The sequence below is a fragment of the Mobula hypostoma genome, chromosome 5 (genome assembly GCF_963921235.1).
Source record: "Mobula hypostoma chromosome 5, sMobHyp1.1, whole genome shotgun sequence".
In the NCBI taxonomy this organism is placed as follows: domain Eukaryota; kingdom Metazoa; phylum Chordata; class Chondrichthyes; order Myliobatiformes; family Myliobatidae; genus Mobula; species Mobula hypostoma.
The window spans coordinates 142,387,208-142,406,308 of record NC_086101.1 but is presented as its reverse complement, the minus strand read 5'-3'; the positions used below and the strand labels follow the sequence as shown (position 1 = coordinate 142,406,308).

General features: G+C 42.0%; 1 protein-coding gene across 7 annotated transcripts in view; it reads right to left on the bottom strand.

The window, feature by feature from the left end:
- znf462 (zinc finger protein 462) overlaps window positions 1–19,101 on the bottom strand; it is a 130,940-nt gene that overhangs the window by 78,558 nt on the left and 33,281 nt on the right. The gene's annotated exons all lie outside the window — the stretch shown is intronic.

The following is a 19,101-nucleotide window of genomic DNA, read 5'->3' as shown; positions in this document are numbered from 1 at the left end:
TCCTCAAGTATTTGTGTCTCACGTTGTAAAACCATGCATCTCTCAGTCGCCTTGAAAAGCTGCTGTTTACTGAAACGGGTGTATTGAGAGGCAGATGCATGATTGGAGCTGAAGAGCAATTTCTTTTAATACATGGCCATGTGCCTCTGCTCGGCCCCCCCCCCCCCCAGGTAACTGCTGTGTCCTGTGTTTCAGTTTTGGTACTAGAAGCCAGAAGAAACAAACATTCCACAATTCCTGCACAACTCTAGCCACCTTCAATGGCTCTTGCAGAAAGAGAGAGGGAGAGAGAAAAAGAGGCCATCTGACACCATTCGTCAAATTCCAAAGTTTAATGACCTCTGTTAATCAGCAGCCAGCTTATAAGTAATCAGCAAAATCTCCCAAGCAGTCAGAAGCACCCTCTAAACAATTGCACATACAAACACACAGATGTTCACACACAGTATATACATGAACACATATTAGCATATACTAAAACAGATGCCTATAAAAAGTCATGCACACACATTCTCTTTGTGCAGGTGACCATCTTTTGCTAAGTCTTCATTGTTCAGGAGTAGAAGCTTGAAATTCTGTCATCAGTTCTTCTCCACCACAAAAAAGTTATCTGCATTTCTTTCCCCTGGTGTGCACACAATGGGTTAAAGCCCAGCACCCAGGCAATGCCTTCAAGAGATCATTCCGAGAAGATAAAAAGTACACTGTTCAAAAAGGAGTTAATCAGCAAAATATCAAAAAACAATGGGCCAGCTCAGATTCACTTCCAGCTTCTCATCACATTAGCCAGCTTTTTCCTAAGGAATACTTGCCTATTATATTCCCCTTCTTTTGGGGAACACTTTCCCCCTCCCCATCCACTAATGATTGTGCCTTCTTGTTTATCAGTAAAACAATACAGATTCTGTTAATGTACCACTAACCACCATTGGTTAACATACTTCCCCAGCCCTGAGGGACTGGCTGAGAAGGTTCAACAAAAGTCTGCAGTTCGTCAACCAAACATCTTTAACATTATTACTATTGAATTTGGTAGAGTGACATTCAAATCAAAGCATAGTTAATGTGGTTAGATAATGTTGTTACAAACAAGGGAGTAGTTTGAGAACAAAGGCAAATTTTACTAATAGTTACCAAACCACAACCTCCCCTAATGTAAATATACCAAGACCCCTCAAAGTTGCATTTAAAATTTACACTAATACTTTAAAAATGTTATAACTGCAATCAAGGATGATCATCGAAACACAGGAAAATAACATTTAAAAGTGCAGTCTAGGCTGAGGTAATATCACACAGGATGCTATCACTGTTGATAAATTGGTTTATTATTGTCACGTGTGCCGAGGTATAATGGAAAAACTTTGTTTTGCATGCCATCCATAGAGATATTTTCATCACATCAGTGCACTGAGGTAGTACAAGGGGAAAAGTAATACCAGTATGCAAAATTAGATGTTCAGTTACAGAGAAAGTGCAGTAATAAGGTGCAAGGCCAAAAGGAAGTAGATTGTGAGGTCAACAAGTTGAAGTCAAATTTATTGTCATATGCACGGGTGCAATGAAAATTATTTGCAGCATCACAGACAGGTAATCAGCATTCACAGGAAAAACACAAATTAACCAACTTTTGCAAGAAAGAACAACTAGAACAATGTGAAAGTACTGGGAGACTGTTCAATAGTCTTATAACAGCAGGACAGAAGCTGCCCTTGGGCCAAGTAGCATACACTTTCACAGTTGGGTATCTTGTGCCCAATGGCAGAGCACGATAGAATGTCCAGGGTGGGTGGAGTTTTTGATTATGTTGGCAGCAAGAAGTACAGACAGAGTCCAAGGAGGGGAGTCTAGCTTCTGTGATGGACTGAGCCATGTCCACAACTCTGCATTTTCTTGTGGTCCTAGACAGGACAATTGCCATAACAAGCTGCCATGAATGTAGACAACACACACAAAATGCTGGAGGAACTCAGCAGGCCAGGCAGCATCCATTGAAAAGAAAATTGTTGACGTTTCGGGCCAAAAACCTTCGGCATCGACAATACTCATTTTCATGGATGCTGCCTGGCCTGCTGTGTTCCTCCTGCACTCGCAGCATCTGGACATTTTCTCTTGTCTGTGATGAATCTAAATATCAGGAGCAAGAGGAAAGAATGGGTCCCTTTAGGGAACTGAAAGAGTAAACTGTATGTGAAGCCAGGCACTGTCCGAACTGAATGTTTCTCATTCATCAGGAAGGTCTCAAAGCTCTACGCTTCTTTTTGGATTCCAGACCTAATCAGTTCCCCTCTACCACCACTCTGCTTCGTCTAGCGGAATTAATCCTTACTCTTAATAATTTCTCCTTTTGCTCCTCCCATTTCCTCCAAACTAAAGGTGTAGCTATGGGCACCCGTATGGGTCCTAGCTATGCCTGCCTTTTTGTTGGGTTTGTGGAACAATCTATGTTCCGTGCCTATTCTGGTATCTGTCCCCCACTTTTCCTTCGCTACATCGACGACTGCATTGGCGCTGCTTCCTGCACGCATGCAGAACTCGTTGACTTTATTAACTTTGCCTCCAACTTTCACCCTGCCCTCAAGTTTACCTGGTCCATTTCCGACACCTCCCTCCCCTTTCTAGATCTTTCTGTCTCTGTCTCTGGAGACAGCTTATCCACTGATGTCTACTATAAGCCTACTGACTCTCACAGCTATCTGGACTATTCCTCTTCTCACCCTGTCTCTTGCAAAAACACCACCCCCTTCTCGCAATTCCTCCGTCTCCGCCGCATCTGCTCTCAGGATGAGGCTTTTCATTCTAGGACGAGGGAGATGTCTTCATTTTTTAAAGAAAGGGGCTTCCCTTCCTCCACTATCAACTCTGCTCTTAAACGCATCTCCCCCATTTCACGTACATCTGCTCTCACTCCATCCTCCCACCACCCCACTAGGAATAGGGTTCCCCTGGTCCTCACCTACCACCCCACCAGCCTCCGGGCCCAACATATTATTCTCCGTAACTTCTGCCACCTCCAACGGGATCCCACCACTAAGCACATCTTTCCCTCCCCCCCTCTCTCTGCATTCTGCAGGGATCGCTCCCTACACAACTCCCTTGTCCATTCGTCCCCCGCATCCCTCCCCACTGATCTCCCTCCTGGCACTTATCCGTGTAAGCGGAACAAGTGCTACACATGCCCTTACACTTCCTCCCTTACCACCATTCAGGGCCCCAAACAGTCCTTCCAGGTGAGGCATCACTTCACCTGTGAGTCGACTGGGGTGATATACTGCGTCCGGTGCTCCCGATGTGGACTTTTATATATTGGTGAGACCCGACGCAGACTGGGAGACCGCTTTGCTGAACATCTACGCTCTGTCCGCCAGAGAAAGCAGGATCTCCCAGTGGCCACACATTTTAATTCCACATCCCATTCCCATTCTGACATGTCTATCCATGGCCTCCTCTACTGTAAAGATGAAGCCACACTCAGGTTGGAGGAACAACACCTTATATTCCGTCTGGGTAGCCTCCAACCTGATGGCATGAACATTGACTTCTCTAACTTCCGCTAGGCCCCACCTCCCCCTCGTACCCCATCTGTTACTCTTTTTTATGCACACATTCTTTCTCTCACTCTCCTTTTTCTCCCTCTGTCCCTCTGAATATACCTCTTGCCCATCCTCTGGGTCACCCCCCCCGTCTTTCTTCCCGGACCTCCTGTCCCATGATCCTCTCGTATCCCCTTCTGCCTATCACCTGTCCAGCTCTCGGCTCCATCCCTCCCCCTCCTGTCTTCTCCTATCATTTTGCATCTCCCCCTCCCCCTCCAGCTTTCAAATCCCTTACTCACTCTTCCTTCAGTTAGTCCTGACGAAGGGTCTCGGCCTGAAACGTCGACTGCGCCTCTTCCTATAGATGCTGCTTGGCCTGCTGCATTCACCAGCAACTTTGATGTATGTTGCTTGAATTTCCAGCATCTGCAGAATTCCTGTTGTTTGAATGTTTCTCATCTGGGTATGGAAGACAGAGGCCACGGAGGGGTACATGGATAATCTGTGGACAGGCCAGTTTTAAAGCGAAGCACGATGTCAAGGCAGGCATAAGAGTTGATACAGGTTTCCCCCGCCATCCGAAGGTAGAGCGTTCCTATGAAACGGTTCGTAAGCCGAAATGTTGTAAAGCGAAGAAGCAATTACCATTTATTTATATGGGAAAATTTTGTGAGCGCTTGCAGTCCCAAAAATAACCTACCAAATCATGCCAAATAACACATAAAACCTAAAACAACAGTAACATATAGGAAAAGCAGGAATGATATGATAAATACACAGCCTATATAAAGTAGAAATACTTTTCCACAATCATTATTGCACTGTTCTCCGTAGCGAAAATCTCACGCAAGCGCCATCGGCAGAAAATCTCACGCAAGCGCTGTTGGCAAAAACACGGCGCAAGCGCTCTTCAGTAACCTTTAAGCTATGAAGCTGCCAAATCATACCAAATAACACGTAAAGATACACAGCCTATATAAAGTAGAAATAATGTATGTACAGTGTAGTATCACTTACCGGAATTGGTTCAGTGCCAAGCACACTGATGGTGTGTTAGACTGAGTCATCGCAGGCTGGGGTGGTGTAGCGGCCCCCACCTGAGTGATACATTGCCGCGAAGCATGCAGGGGTGCAGCGGTAGCCGGGAGGCACACAGCACATCTTTAAAAAAGCCGAAACAAATATGCTAATTAATTAGGTGCCGCCCAGCACGTAATTGTCAGCCCAGATCAGTGCCGATTTCCGATTGCGTCGTCTCTGATCTGGGCCGACAATTACGTGTCGGGCTGCACCTAATTAATTAGCATGTTTATTTCGACTTTTTTCTTAAAGATGTGCTGTGTGCCTCCCGACTACCACTGCATTCTCCGCAAATCGGTATCTGTCCGTGGCCTGCGGGTTGGGGTGGTGGGACACTGGGGTGTCATCTCATCATCGTCTATTTCCATTAGGGCAGGCAGGTCATCTTCTATCTCTGCCCGCCTTGATGTCGAAGGTCGAGGTTCGTCATCTGCTGTGGGGTTGATGTGGAAGGCTTGCTTGAATGCTGAGCCTCGCGCATTTTTCTATCACAGTTCTTTGTAAGGACTCAAACCATCTTACAAATATCCCCTAAACCTACGTACCCTTTCAAAATTAAAGTTGTACTTTATCATTGCAGCGAAAATCTCACGCAGTTGCTTCATGTTCAGTTCGCTATTGCATTCGGTTTCGATTGTTATCCTTTTTTCTTCCAATTGCATCAGCTCTTCATCTATCAGATCTTGGTCATGGGATGCCAAAACCTCTTCAACATCATCTTCGTCAACTTCCACAAGCCAAACTCACTTTGTCCTTGCTTCGTTCACCACGATCAAAATGCTTAATTATGTCTAGTTTTACGCTAAGTGTAACACCCTTACGAGCTCTTTTAGGCTTTATCGATACCATAGAACTCATCTTGCAAACGGCTGCTCACAGGCATATGTTTAAACAATGCTGGCGAGAATGCAGTTCTGAATCCAGGGCCAGCCACTGCTCGGGGCACACGCTGCCTTTTATCGTGCACTGATTTTTTTTCGTAACAGTGAAAACACCTTCTGAAAGCGAAAACAGGGTGCTAATGTAGGTTTCGTAACAGTGAGGTTTCGTAAAGCGAACGTTCTAAAAGCGGGGGACACCTGTAAATCCCTAGGGCTGGGTGAGATCCAGCCAAGGATGCTAAGGGTAACAAGTGGATTTTTGCATCTCTGTTGGCCACAGACCACAGACTGCACACCAGTAAACTGGAGGGTAGCTGATGTTATTATGTTGTTTATGAGGAATAGCAGTGATAAGCCGTGCAACTACACGTGGGTCAGCCTTTCATCAGCGTTTCGGGAAATTATTGGAGAAAATCCTGAGAGATGGGATTCATATTTATTTGGAAAGGCAAGGTGTAATCAAGGATACAATATGGCTTTCTGCAGGGGAAATCCTGCCTCTAATTCAAATGAGGTTTTTTTTGAGGAAGTATCCATGAAGGCAGGGTGGTAGACATTGTCTATAAGGACGTTAGTAAGGTGTTTGAAAAGGTCCTGCTTGGTAGATTGGTCCAGAAGGTGTTAAGTCATATGAGATCAAAGGCAAGTTGGCTAAATAGATCCAAAACTGGCCTGGTGATAGGAGGCAGACGGGTGTGGTAGCAGGATACTTTTCTGTTTGCAACTCTGTGAACAGTGCTGAACTGCGGGGATTAATGTTGGGACCTGTGATGTTCATGAAAGTGCCTTGTACAAGTATTCAACCTCTAACCCTTTGTTTATATATTTTGATCAACTTAATTGAAAAATTTTATTTGTGTATCACATGTTCCTTCTCCCCCCACCCCCACACACATAGCCCCACCCCCAAAACAGGGAAGATTGTAAAGCACGAGTAACTAAAAAATTAAAAACTGAATTGTCAGCAGTTCAAAAATACTCATCCCCTTTTACTCAATAGTTAGTTGAAACACCTCTCGCAGTTATTACAGCCAGTAGTTTTTTTTTTGAATAAGTCTCTATTAGCTTTGCGCAACGTGGAGCAAGATTTGCCCATTCCCCCTTGCAAAATTTCTCAAGCTGTGCCAGGTTAGTTGGGGAGCAGTAGACTGACTGGGCCACTCAAGGACATCAACTTCTTCATTTGAAGCAACTCCATGGTTGCTCTAGCAGTGTGCTTTGAGTCGTTGTCCTGCTGAAAGACAAACTTCCTCCCTAGTTTAAGTTTTCTGGCAGAGACTAGCAGTTTTTTTTTTAAATCCAGGAGCTTTCTGTATTTAGCAGCATTCATCTTCCCATCAACCCTGACCAGATTTCCAGTCACTTCTGCTGAAAAGCATCTCAGAGCATGAGACTACCTCCCACCATACTTTACAGTAGGGATGGTGTTAACTGGCTGATGTGAAGTATTAGATTTATGCTACACGCATTAGAAACATAGAAAACCTACAGCACAATACAGGCCCTTTGGCCCTTTGGCCCACAAAACTGTTGAACATGTCCTTACCTTAGAAATTACCTAGAGTTACCCATAGCCCTCTATTTTTCTGAGCTCCATGTACCTGTCCAAGAGTCCCTTAAAAGACCCTATCGTATCCACCTCCACCACTGTCACCGGCAGCCCATTCCACGCGCTCACCACTCTGCGCAAAAAAACTTAACCCTGACATCTCCTCCATACCTACTTCCAAGCACCTTAAAACTGTGCCCTCTCGTGCTAGCCATTTCAGCCCTGGAAAAAAGCCTCTGACTATCCACACGATCAATGCTTCTCATCATCTTATACACCTCTATCAGGTCACCTCTGATCCTCCATCACTCCAAGGAAAAAAGGCCAAGTTCACTCAATCTATTCTCATAAGGCATGCTCCCCAATCCAGGCAACATCCTTGTAAATCTCCTCTGCCCCGACGAAGCTTGAAACGTCGATTGTACCTCTTCCTAGAGATGCCGCCTGGCCTGCTGCGTTCACCAGCAACTTTGATGTGTGTTGCTTGAATTGCCAGCGTCTGCAGAATTCCTCGTGTTTCAGATTTATGCTTCTCTATTATCATTTCCCTGACTTGTCTTGAATGCTCTTTTGTCTTCGTTTAGGTTTGGTCTGCTGAAAATCTACCATACTGTCAGAACTTACAGAGAGAGGGGACATTCATTCTTATGAATTCATTGAAAACTGGTGATCCTTGAATCTTCTACAATAACAAACTGGATGAGTGGATAAGGTATTATACAGTATGGCACCTGAGGAAATTTAGCATAGCAATGAGAAAGGGGATAAATACTTTTTCCGCCTCACAGTTTTGGTTTTTAATTCTTAGTAAACTGTTGACAGATTTTTGGAATTTTTCTTTAGATTTCACATGATGCAGAGTGTTTTTGTAAATTAGCTCAAAAAACCTTACGTCAATACATTTTAAATTTAGAAAATGAGACAGTAAAACGTGAAAATAGTTGTGGGGGCTGAATACTGTATTTATCAGCCAGCTGAATATGAATGCAGAAGATACGGTAAGTTTCCAGAGAATACTAAATTCATGGTGATGTAGAAAGGTTAAGGATACAGGTCAGATGGAAAATTGGGCAAAGTACTGGCAAATGAAATTTACTCTCAACAAGTGCAAGGCAATGTAATTTTGAGAAGTCAAATGAAGGTAGGTCATATACAGTAAGTGGTAGGGCATTAAGGTAGGTTGATAGGATTCAAGTGCACAGTTCCCTGAATGTGGAAACACAGGTAGATAGGATGGAGAAGACAACACATAGCATATTTAGCTTAATAAACAGGATATACATTGCAACAGTAAATCAATCAGACAGCACTTGTGGAGCATCATGTGCAGTTCAGGTCACCACACGAAAGATGAGATGTGGTTGCGCCGAAGAGAGTGTAGAGGAAACTCTGAAGGATGTTGCCTAGATTAGAGAACTAATTATGGGGAGAAATTGGATAGGCTGGGATTGTTTGCCCTGGAGCCAAGGACCTTGAGTGGAAAGTATCTTTGTTCACATTGACTGGCTAATATCTGGAATGTGCTTTCAGAGAAGTGGTGGTTTGAGATGCAATTATTACATCTAAAGGACATCTAGACACTCAGCGAGGAAAAGGATACAGACCAAGATGCAGTCAAAAGATGGGTGAAGATTGGCATGGACATATGGGCTGAAGAGCCCATTTCTGTGATGTGTAACTATGACTTTTTGATTCTATTTTGGAGTCCAGCAATAATACACGGTTAATCAGAAGAGCCAACTAGTCTCTGCCTCACCAGATGCATCAGAAACAAAGGAATACATCATTCCTTTCTTGTTCTAACACATATACTGCAATGGGAACAGATCCAGGCCCGCAAGTTGTTCTGCCATTCAGACCTCGGCTGATCTCTAAACTTACTCTAAGAGCCTGCCTCTGGCCCAAAACACTCAATATTCATGGTTAACAGAGTTTTAAAAAAAAAATCAGTATCTGATTTGCATCCATTTACAGAAGAGTTTTCCAAATTTCTACCAAGCTCTTTGTGGAAGGTTTTTCCAACTTCACTCCTGAAAAGCCTAGTGCCAAAATTGAGACTCTGCCTCCCAGTTTTATGCCCAGCAGAAATTGTTTCCCACTTCTCCAAAGTGTACTCCTAAATCAGAAGCACTGATCCTTAATCCAGGGAATGCAATCCTAGTTTGTAAAATCTTTCCTGCAACCAAATCTTTGGAATACAACTAGCCAACGAGAATAACTAACAAATCAAAGCCATTTTTTTCCCCCTTAAAACTTGTTTACAAATATTCTGGTCAGAAAATACTAGGTTTTGTTAAATGAAAATTGGAACAGGAGATCCAGATCTTACTTCAAGGGATGAAGGAGTGTGGAAAGAGAGTGGGGAAAGTGATATTGCGGCCAAGGTTCGAACAGCCATCATTCTAATGAATGGCAGTGCAGGATCAAGGGACCAATTACCTTCTCCTGTTTTATTATGTCCTTATGACCTGCAGCATTGACTTATGCAACATAGCCTCAAGTTGTACTAGCACATGGGTTCCCAACCTAGGGTTCTCAGATAATGGTAGGGGTCCATGGTATAAAAAAAAAGGTTGGGAACTCTTGTACTAAAGGCAAATGCTCAAGTGGTGAACCAAACATGTTAACAAACCCAAGCAGAAAATACTGGCAGGTCAGGTAGCATCTGCACAGAGAGAAACAATCCATGCCTGGCCTCAGATTTGTTTTGATGAAGAGCCGCAGATCTCAAACATTGACAGTCTCTCTTTCTGCAGTTGCTGTGTGACCGGCTCAGATTTTTCCACTTTTTTACCCCCCAGTGTCATATGTACATGCACATTATGGACAGATGCAATGAAAAAACTGACTTGCAGTAGCATCACAGGCATATAGCATCATATAAGGAGCATACACAAAAACAAACATGAATTACATCTAATTTTTGTTACAAGTAATAACACAATTATAACAAGTCCATTTTAGTTTGATTGTTTCAGATTATCTGCAGTCTTTTTGATTTTCATGGAAACAAACCACCTTGTCCCAGCACTTATTTAATTGTAAAAGTCAACGTTAAAATCCTCTTTTTTTAAAAAAAAGAAACTGCATAACACACTAATTAATAACCTTTTGAGGCTTTGTTTTGTCTTAGACCAGAATTTGAAAAGCTTTGAACAATTGGGATAGGGCTCACCATCTGGCAGAAGATAGATATGTATTATTACGCGTCCAAGGGGAATAGTCTTCTCTGTTCTTAGTCTTTGGGTCTCAGCGAAAAAAAAACAATGTCACAAAGTCTATCCAAGCTCCAAAATCTCCCCTTGTTTCTTGATGTCTGGCAGCTATTCAGCCTCGAGGGCAGCAGAACACATCCACTGAATCAAGTACATCGATAATGCTTGACCCATATTGCCTTTAAAAATGATATATGTGCCACATATGACACTGTGTAAATGTGTGAAGCTCAGACACTTAAACAACACACATTTCTCACAAACCACTCTCAAATTCTCAAACAGTTGAAGGAGAAAACCACCAGTAAAAAACTATGAAACCTCAATATTCAGTACATAGTGCAATGACACAACGTTTTCAGTCAGGATATTTTCAGTTCCGGGCCAGAGACAGCCCTTGTCTAAATCCTTGCCACTGAGCCCATATCCCCCATAACACATGGAGCCAAACCAGCTTTGCCAGGATGTGATTCAAAGTCCTTTAACAAAATGTCCTTCAGATCTGCCACCAGCATTCACAAATCACAATTTTCTGCAGCATTAACAGTCCCAATCAACATTAAGGATTTTATTTCCTCTTCCAACCGGTATCACTTCACAACCGGCTTTGTTAGCTCCCAACTGTGGTCTCCCTTGCCACAACTCAATGGGTGCACAAAAGACATGGCAGGTTTAAACTTTCAACCACACAATCAGGGCACACTTGCCTAGACCAGAAAGTGCAGTAACCTGTTTATGCATGCTTATATTTAACTCACACATATGCACCCAGAATTCTAAACAACTTTCACTTTTCAAGCCAGAATTTAAATTTGACTGGTTTTGGAGGGAGATTTTAAACATGCATATTAGGGACATGAGTGTGTAGAAACATTGTTTCCATGAAAATGATTACTGGCATGGAAATATGGCCCCACAATCACCTTTGCCTCCAAATCAAATTGAGTTAAATGTGGTTCCACAGAATTGTATAAAATGGCTAGGACAGACCATTGGACCCAAGTGATCCATGTCAATGTTTATGCTCCACAGGACCTCCTGCCATTCCACTTCACCTTGTATGTTTATTCAGGTTCCCCTTAAATACATCTCTGCCACTTATCCCAACCACTCCCTGTGGGAGCAAGCTCCACACATACCACACTAATGAAGTTCGTCCTTAATTTCTTTACTGCATTTATTACTATTTATGGCCCTTTTCCCTTCCTCAATGCCTAGACACTCTGTACATATCATTTCCACATTTAAACTCTTTCATTCTCATCAATGCAAAATCAAAGGACTTCCTACTCTTGGAATCACCATCCTCCCCCCACACCTCCCCCCTCAATATCTTGTCTTTTATCTATTTTAATCTTGTTTCAGTTTCTTCTATCATGTTTTATTTTGGCCTGTCTTTCTCAACAAATATCTTTACCATGCTAAAAGTCTTTCTCTCCAGCGGTTGGGGAAATCAAGAACTAGGGGGCATGAGTTTAAGGTAAAGGGGAGAGATTTAAAACAATGGGCAACCTTTTCACCCTTATGGCAGTCAGCATATGGAGTAAGCTGCCAGAGGAATTGGTTGAGGCAGCTTGTACATTAATAACTTTTAAAAGGTGCTTGGACAGGTGGAGAAGAAAGGTTTAGAGGGATATAGGCAACAAGCGGGCAAATAGAACTAGCCTAGATGGGAATCTCGGTCCGCATGGTGCTCTATAACTCCATGGCTCTAACTCAAATGCAGGATCACCCAACATTGGCTAATTCATAAGACACAATCAGTCTTTTCATTCCCCTGCTATGCAGCCCTCCACTTCTCTGGAAAGTCCTCCAATCCTGCATGAGATCTTTGCACTGTTCCAAAACTAATCCTGAGCATCCCTGAGTGTAATTGCCTCACGAATTACAGCAATGCCTTCCTGTACAAAGATCCCATGTTTTGAATTTCCTTCCAAAATCTCTACATTACTTTGCTCCTTTTTTCTCCTTTAAAATTCTTCTTTAGGTCCAACTCCTTGAGTAACCCCTTGATCACTTATCTCTGAGTGTGTCTTTACCAAATTCAGTCTGGTTAAAACTCCTGTGAGATACTGGATATGTGAGATACTGTGAGATCAAGCCTGGAAACGTTTGTTAACAGCTGCCCAGGTAACCCACCCAGAGAGATAACTCTTACAAAATGCTGGAGGAACTCAGCAGGCCAGGCAGCATCTATGGAAAGGAATAAACCAGTCAACGTTTTGGGCTGAGACCCTTCATCAAGACAGGGGAAAAAAGATGAGATCAGAGTAAGAAAGTAAGGGGAGAAGACATCATGCACGATGCCTTGATATTATGCACGGGTCCTGATACCCAGGCAGACAATCACCGAAGAGTATTGATAGTGGCTGGAGAGGGGGTTGGGAGTCTCCTGTCTTGTAAAGAGACTGCCCAGAAGGTGGCAATAGCAAACCACTTCAAACCAATTAACAAGAATCATGTCCTTGGGAAGGCCATGTTTGCCCACATCATACGGCATGGCACAGAACGAATGAACCATGAGATAACTCCTCATTACATCACAACACCTAAAGTGATTGTCAATTGCCTTATATTAGACTGGTGGTATATAGTCAGCACCATTCTACACTCTAAATTTGCCTCCCAAAAGTATAAATTTTGGCATTAAAGTACATAAACAATAATTAAAATGTAAAAAATGATGGGGTTTGATAAGGTAGATGGATGCTCCCACTTAAAAGGAAGTCCAGAAGCCTCAAGACAAACATTCACTAAACCTCTTTTTAGTGGAACCTTTTCAAGCAACTGTGAAGAACTGAACTATTTGAACATAGCTACAGATGCAATTCAATTTCTTTAAAAAAGTGCATAGGCCAGAAAATACTTTTTAAAATTAATTAGCAAAATGACACTAGAAACCCATATCATGACAATCAGACCAGTTGTATGGGAATGACCCAATAACAATTTGACACAACCATGATTTCCCCATGCATTTCCAATATACACATTATGTAAACTCTGAAATTAACAGAGTCCTTAACAGCTGAGATCCTAATTTGCACAATGGAATCTTACGGGAGTAATTTCATACAAGACGCCTACTGCATATAAGCACCTGTTTTAATACACAGTCAACCTTGTCCAAAGTCCAGTGATTAGAGATTTTTTTTCTCTCTAGATCACTTTCTCATTGTTACAACCCTGGATTCACATCTCCAATTTGTCAATACTTGCAATGCCCTTATCAAGAGTGGGTAATTTATCCAGCAAATAGACATCAAACAAGGAGCTGTTGGAACATTGAGAGGAAATGTAGAATGGAGTTCCAACTGGTGATACTGCTCTGTGGCAAAAAAAAACCCTGACACTCAAGGACTTCAATGTTTCCCCAGATTAAAATAGTCCCATAAATCCATTTGAGAATTCAGGAAAACGTCTTTTTCCCCTGGTGCTGGGAATGTGGAACTTGATCCCACAGGAAAACTGCTCAGGTGAAGATCAGCAAGGTGTGTAGACACAAGGACAGTACGGAAGGACATGGTGAAACAGTGAGACAAGGGTGGGTAGAAGGTTTGTATGAAAACCTGTATTCAATAAGTAGGGCTGAATGGCTTATTTCTGTGCTATTCATTAATGAAGACAGTTCTATTTTGGTCCAAAAAAAGGCTGTTATTCAGTGTCATCATGTTCACAATGAAAGGGACGAGTATGAATAAAGTTGATAATTTTTATTTACATTTCTAGTGGAGGTTATCCAGAGAAAATACACTCATACCGTGATTTCCCATAAAGACCTATCCAACTATGTTATGTTAAAAGGTCTGGGACATTGAGAATCATCACAAGTATGATTGAGGTGTTTAGGATAATTAAGGTAAAAACTTCAAAAAAGGAATTACTGAGAAGTTCAAGACATAGGGGCATTCTTCGTATATAACAGTCTGCTTGATCAAGCATGAGGGTCAGGAAGAACTTCAGAAAGAAAAGTGAAAATGTGGAACCCTTCCCCCCCCCCAAATACCAAGAGATCTGATTAAACATTCCAGATCAGAATCACAATCAAGTTTATTATTAATGATGTATGCTATGTAATTGCTTGTTTTGAGGTTTCTGACTTTCAGAAGAGACACAATTAGAATAATTTCATATACCCATCAGTCATAATCTAACTAAGCGGTGGATAAGCTGAAGGGGTTGAATAATCTTCTGCAACTTCATGCTCCTAAGTCATAAAAGTGTTGCAGAAGGATAAAATACTGAAATCTATGCAAACAAATGAGCACATGACAAATAAACAGGAGATAATACACATATTGTTCTGAAGAACCCCATAATTTGCTATGTTGATAAGTCTGTAGTCTATTTTTAGTTGGAATAACACTAATAAAATCATGGATACAATTGCCACTTGTATTCTTAGGCTTGGGAAGGGAATAACCGGCCAGGATTCTTGTTCCTGATCACTGATCAGCAAACCCTAGGCGAAGCACACATCAGGAGATTAGAAGGAACAGTAATGGGCTTGGCTAAAGGGGGAAAAAAAAAGTCAGCAAATGTAGTTGAATATCCTGTAATCAAGCAGCTAGAGGGTGAACAAAGCTCAATTAACCACATATTTACCAGGATTGAGAGGATGTGGAAATTTTGGAAAGGACTGAACAGGTGAGATAGGGTTTCTCTCTTTGAAAAGGAGATCTGCTGTAGAAATTGGACCCTGTGCTACCTCTAGGCAATCCAATTTCACTGAAAAGTAATTCATTATGAACTTCCCAAATTACAACGCAAGTTCCAGAATTCTGCATCAATGGATAAAGGGCCCCATACAATATCCAACAGCAGGCAGTGCAGACCTGCAGACCCATTTCCACAGTATACAATGGCACATCTGTGACAAGTGCAGCACAAGGGTCACTCATACAACTACAGGTCTGCTCTGTATGACTGAAAGTAGGACTGTATTGAACAAGTCCAACTCTGAGAACTTGACTTGGTTACATCCCTTTTAAGGTAGGTACCTGCCTGCTTCTCCTTCACCTCAGGCCTTGTGTACTACTAGATTTTCCACCAGTAAACTAACAGATGCTCACTGGCTTGTCTCCAAGCAACAGGCCTTTAGGGACAGATGACTGTTGAGAGGTCTTCCAAAATTTTAGAAAAAGGTGATGCAGCAGATGTGAGGAAGCCATTTCCACTTCTGCAGATGACTGCAACTAGGGGTGATCAGTGTATGATTAAAAAATAAGAAATCAGATAGAAATTCAGAAGAATTCCAGAGGTTGCCTCTCAGAGTGGCCGATGTAAACTGCAGAAATGTGCTCAGAGGGAAACGGGATTAAAACAGATCACAGTAATTGGGTAAGAAATGAAGAGACATGGAAGTAGGAGAAAATAGATTCTTGTGGGAGTCTGGTTTAGTTAATAAAGAACAGTTAGTATGTAGGAGCAAGTAATTAGAAAAGTTGACAAGCGTATATCTTCCCATGATGTTGTGAGAATGTTATTGTTTATTGTGAGGGCAACTGAATACAAAGTAGGGCAGTTATGCTTCAGTAATTTAGCCCACTGGCAAGATTGTATTTGGTTAACTGTGTCTGCTCGTGGTCTCATTTATGTTAAGATGCAAATGTGCTAGAAGCAGCACAGGGAGCTTTGTTTACTAAACACATTGCGAGAATAGGCAGGTTGCCATAACAGGAAGGACTGGACAGGCTAGGCATGCACACTCTGGAGTTTAGAAGAGCAAGAGTGGTCTTAACAAGATGGATCTGCAGAGGACGCTTCTTCTCATAGCAGAATTTGGAACTATGGGTCAATGTTTAAAAATATGGGTTACCCATTTTAAGATAGGGGTGCAATGAACCTTTTTCCCTCAGTAAGGATGCAAGCGCTTTTAATTTTCTTCCACAAAAGGATGGTAGAAAGAGAGCCTTTAATTATTCTTAAGGCAGAGGTGCATTAATTCTTTATAAGGGGTTGAAATGTTACTGCGGCAAGTGGGAATGGGGAGTTGAAATTACAATCAGATCTTCCAAAATCTTATAGAATGAGAGAGCTTGAGAAAGCCTCTGGTCTCTATGGCTCCACTCGAAACATATTGAGGCACATGTCCTGGTTTCCCAGTTCTGACAGAGAATGTTGCTAAATCTACCATGGAAGGAGAAACATGTGAAACAGCACAGTAATCATCTGGCACACCCACAGACAGCAAACTATCCAATTGTTTCAATTAAGCAAATGCATGGGAAATGGACCTAGTGCACAAACAAAGACTGCTATTACCAGCACATTAGTGTTAAAAGAATTGCACACCTAATTCAGAATAACTTCATTTGATTTCATAGAATTCTGAATAGAAGTTCCTCAGTAGTCATCATAACACATAGATTGAAGCAGGAGGAAGAGGCCATTTGGCCCCTTGTACTGGTTTTAACCATTATGATTTATTTTATCATTCACCTCAGAAACACCTTACTGCACTAATTCCATACCCCTTGTTCCCTCTATATCAATTTCCTCCTTGAATAACTGAGTTCCCACAGACCTCTGATAGAGGATTCCAAAAATTCTCTTACCATCTAGAAATTTCTCAACTCAGTCTTGAATGGTTGATTCCTCAGCTTGAAACTGTGATCTGTACTTCCAAATGCAACAGTCAAGGTAAAGTGCGTCTCTGAAACCACCCTGTTAGACCCTAAAGAATTTGCTCCTCTAACTTAAAATGTAAGATTAGATAAAGGTTACAATGCTTGTACTAGGATCAAAATCTATATGCAAACTGAGTCCCAGTGCCAAGGATGTACAGTTAGGTTTAATTAATATGTTTCAGGATAGGAATACTTCATCTCAAAGACTGTTCTTAATGCCACAGAGCATTTCTGTTTTAATTGACTTCATTTTCCAACTCTTCAGTTCAGAGCAGCGATTCAAACAAGTACTACAGGAAGCATATGGCAACGGAACTAGGTCAACCATTAACCAAGCAGGAGGAAGTCCAACAGCATACACCCTAAACAAGGATTTTAATCTCCTCCGTCCATGACCTTCACCAAAGTCATGCAGCATTCTACAACAAAGGCAGGCTGAAATCCTCTTGAACTGTACACACAGAGGCTCTCTGAAGCACAAGCATCCAAAGTAGCTCAGCACATGGAATCGTGCACACAATCCACACAACCAGAGAACACAACTGCCTTTAGAAATGGAAATTTCAATGACAAGCCTGGTCACCTTACGAAGAAGACAACCATAAGAACAGGTTTTGTGACTTTTAAAAAAAATATCAGGTTTATACATGACTGGTTTACTTTAACTCAACTAACATCTGCCCAGAATTAGAGATCACAAACACGAGAAAATCTGCAGATGCTGGCACTCCAAAGCAACACACACACAATGCTGGAGGAACTCACCAGGCCAGGCAGTGCCTTTCAAAAAAAGTGAACAGTTGACGTTTCGGGCCAAGACCCTTCATCAGGACTTCCACAGCTAGAGATGTTCGATTCAGCAAAAAATATTTCTCCACATCCCATGATTTGATTTTCCCCTTCAACTCACCAAGGTTTCAAAACTTCTGCTTGAATTTTTAATCGCTCCACCACAGGTGGTTGTGCCTTTAGCAACCTGGGCCCTAAGCTCAAATTCCCTTCCAGAGCCCCTCTACTTTTACAAAAAAAATTTTAACTTTGTGTCGTATTACCTGGTAAATGCTGATATCAAATTCTGTTTGGGTAATCAAACTGTGAAGCATCTTTGTAATATTCTTACAATAAAATGTTCACTCAGTTGCTACCCCTTTTTTTATATAGGTAGACCTGTATACCTGCCCGTCAACGCAAATAACTAATCAGCCAATTGTGGCAGCATCCCAATGCACAAAAGCTTGCAGACATGGTAAAGAGGTTCAGCTGATGCTCGGACCAAACATCAGAATGGGGAAGAAATATGATGTCAGTAACTTTGATCGTGGAATGCTTGCTGGTGCCAGGCGGGGTGGTTTAAATATCTCAGAAACTGATTTCATGGGAGTCTCAAGCACAATCATCTCTAAAGTTCACAAAGAATGGCGTGAAACACAACAAACTTTTGGTGAGTGAAAATGGGTGAAAAATGCATTAATGAGAGGTCAAAGGAGGATGCCCAGACTGGTTCAAGTTGACAGGGAGGTGACAGTAACACAAATATAGTGGTGTGCAGAAGAGCATCTCTGAATGCACAACACAACAAACCTACAGGTGGATGAGCTACAGGAGCACAGGACCACAAACACAGGTACATAATTCAACCTCCTGTACTTAATGAAGTGTCTAGAGTCTATAAAACATTGTAAATTGCTATTATTTTATCAGTATGCAGAAGGCAAGTTGCAAATATTCCTACCACCCTAAATGAGAGAGATTTAAGAGGCAATTACAAACCAATTAAATTACCCTTCCTGTTATGAAATGATTACAAAAGAATAAACTTTGAAGCAAAGGCTTTCCACAATGAAAACCCATTGAGTTCTTCTGTGCAATTAATCCCTAAGAGAACAGGATACAAGTGACCATGCCTCATCCCTCTCTATACCTCCCCACGTCTACAGTCCCCACAACACAGTTAAAATGCAGAAACAAACAGACTACCAGAGGAACTCAAGAGGATCCAGCAGCATCTGCGGGAGGAAAGTAAGCATTTATGTTTCAGGTAGAAACCCTGCATCAGGACTACCCAAAATGTCAATGGTTGCCTCCCCCCCTCACAGATACTGATTCAGCCGCTGAGCTCCCCCAGCAGAACATTTGTTGTCTCTGGTTAGAACGCAGCATCCTTCTTAAAAGTAAAGTGATGTCAATCAGGAATCATCACAAAAATGTGCA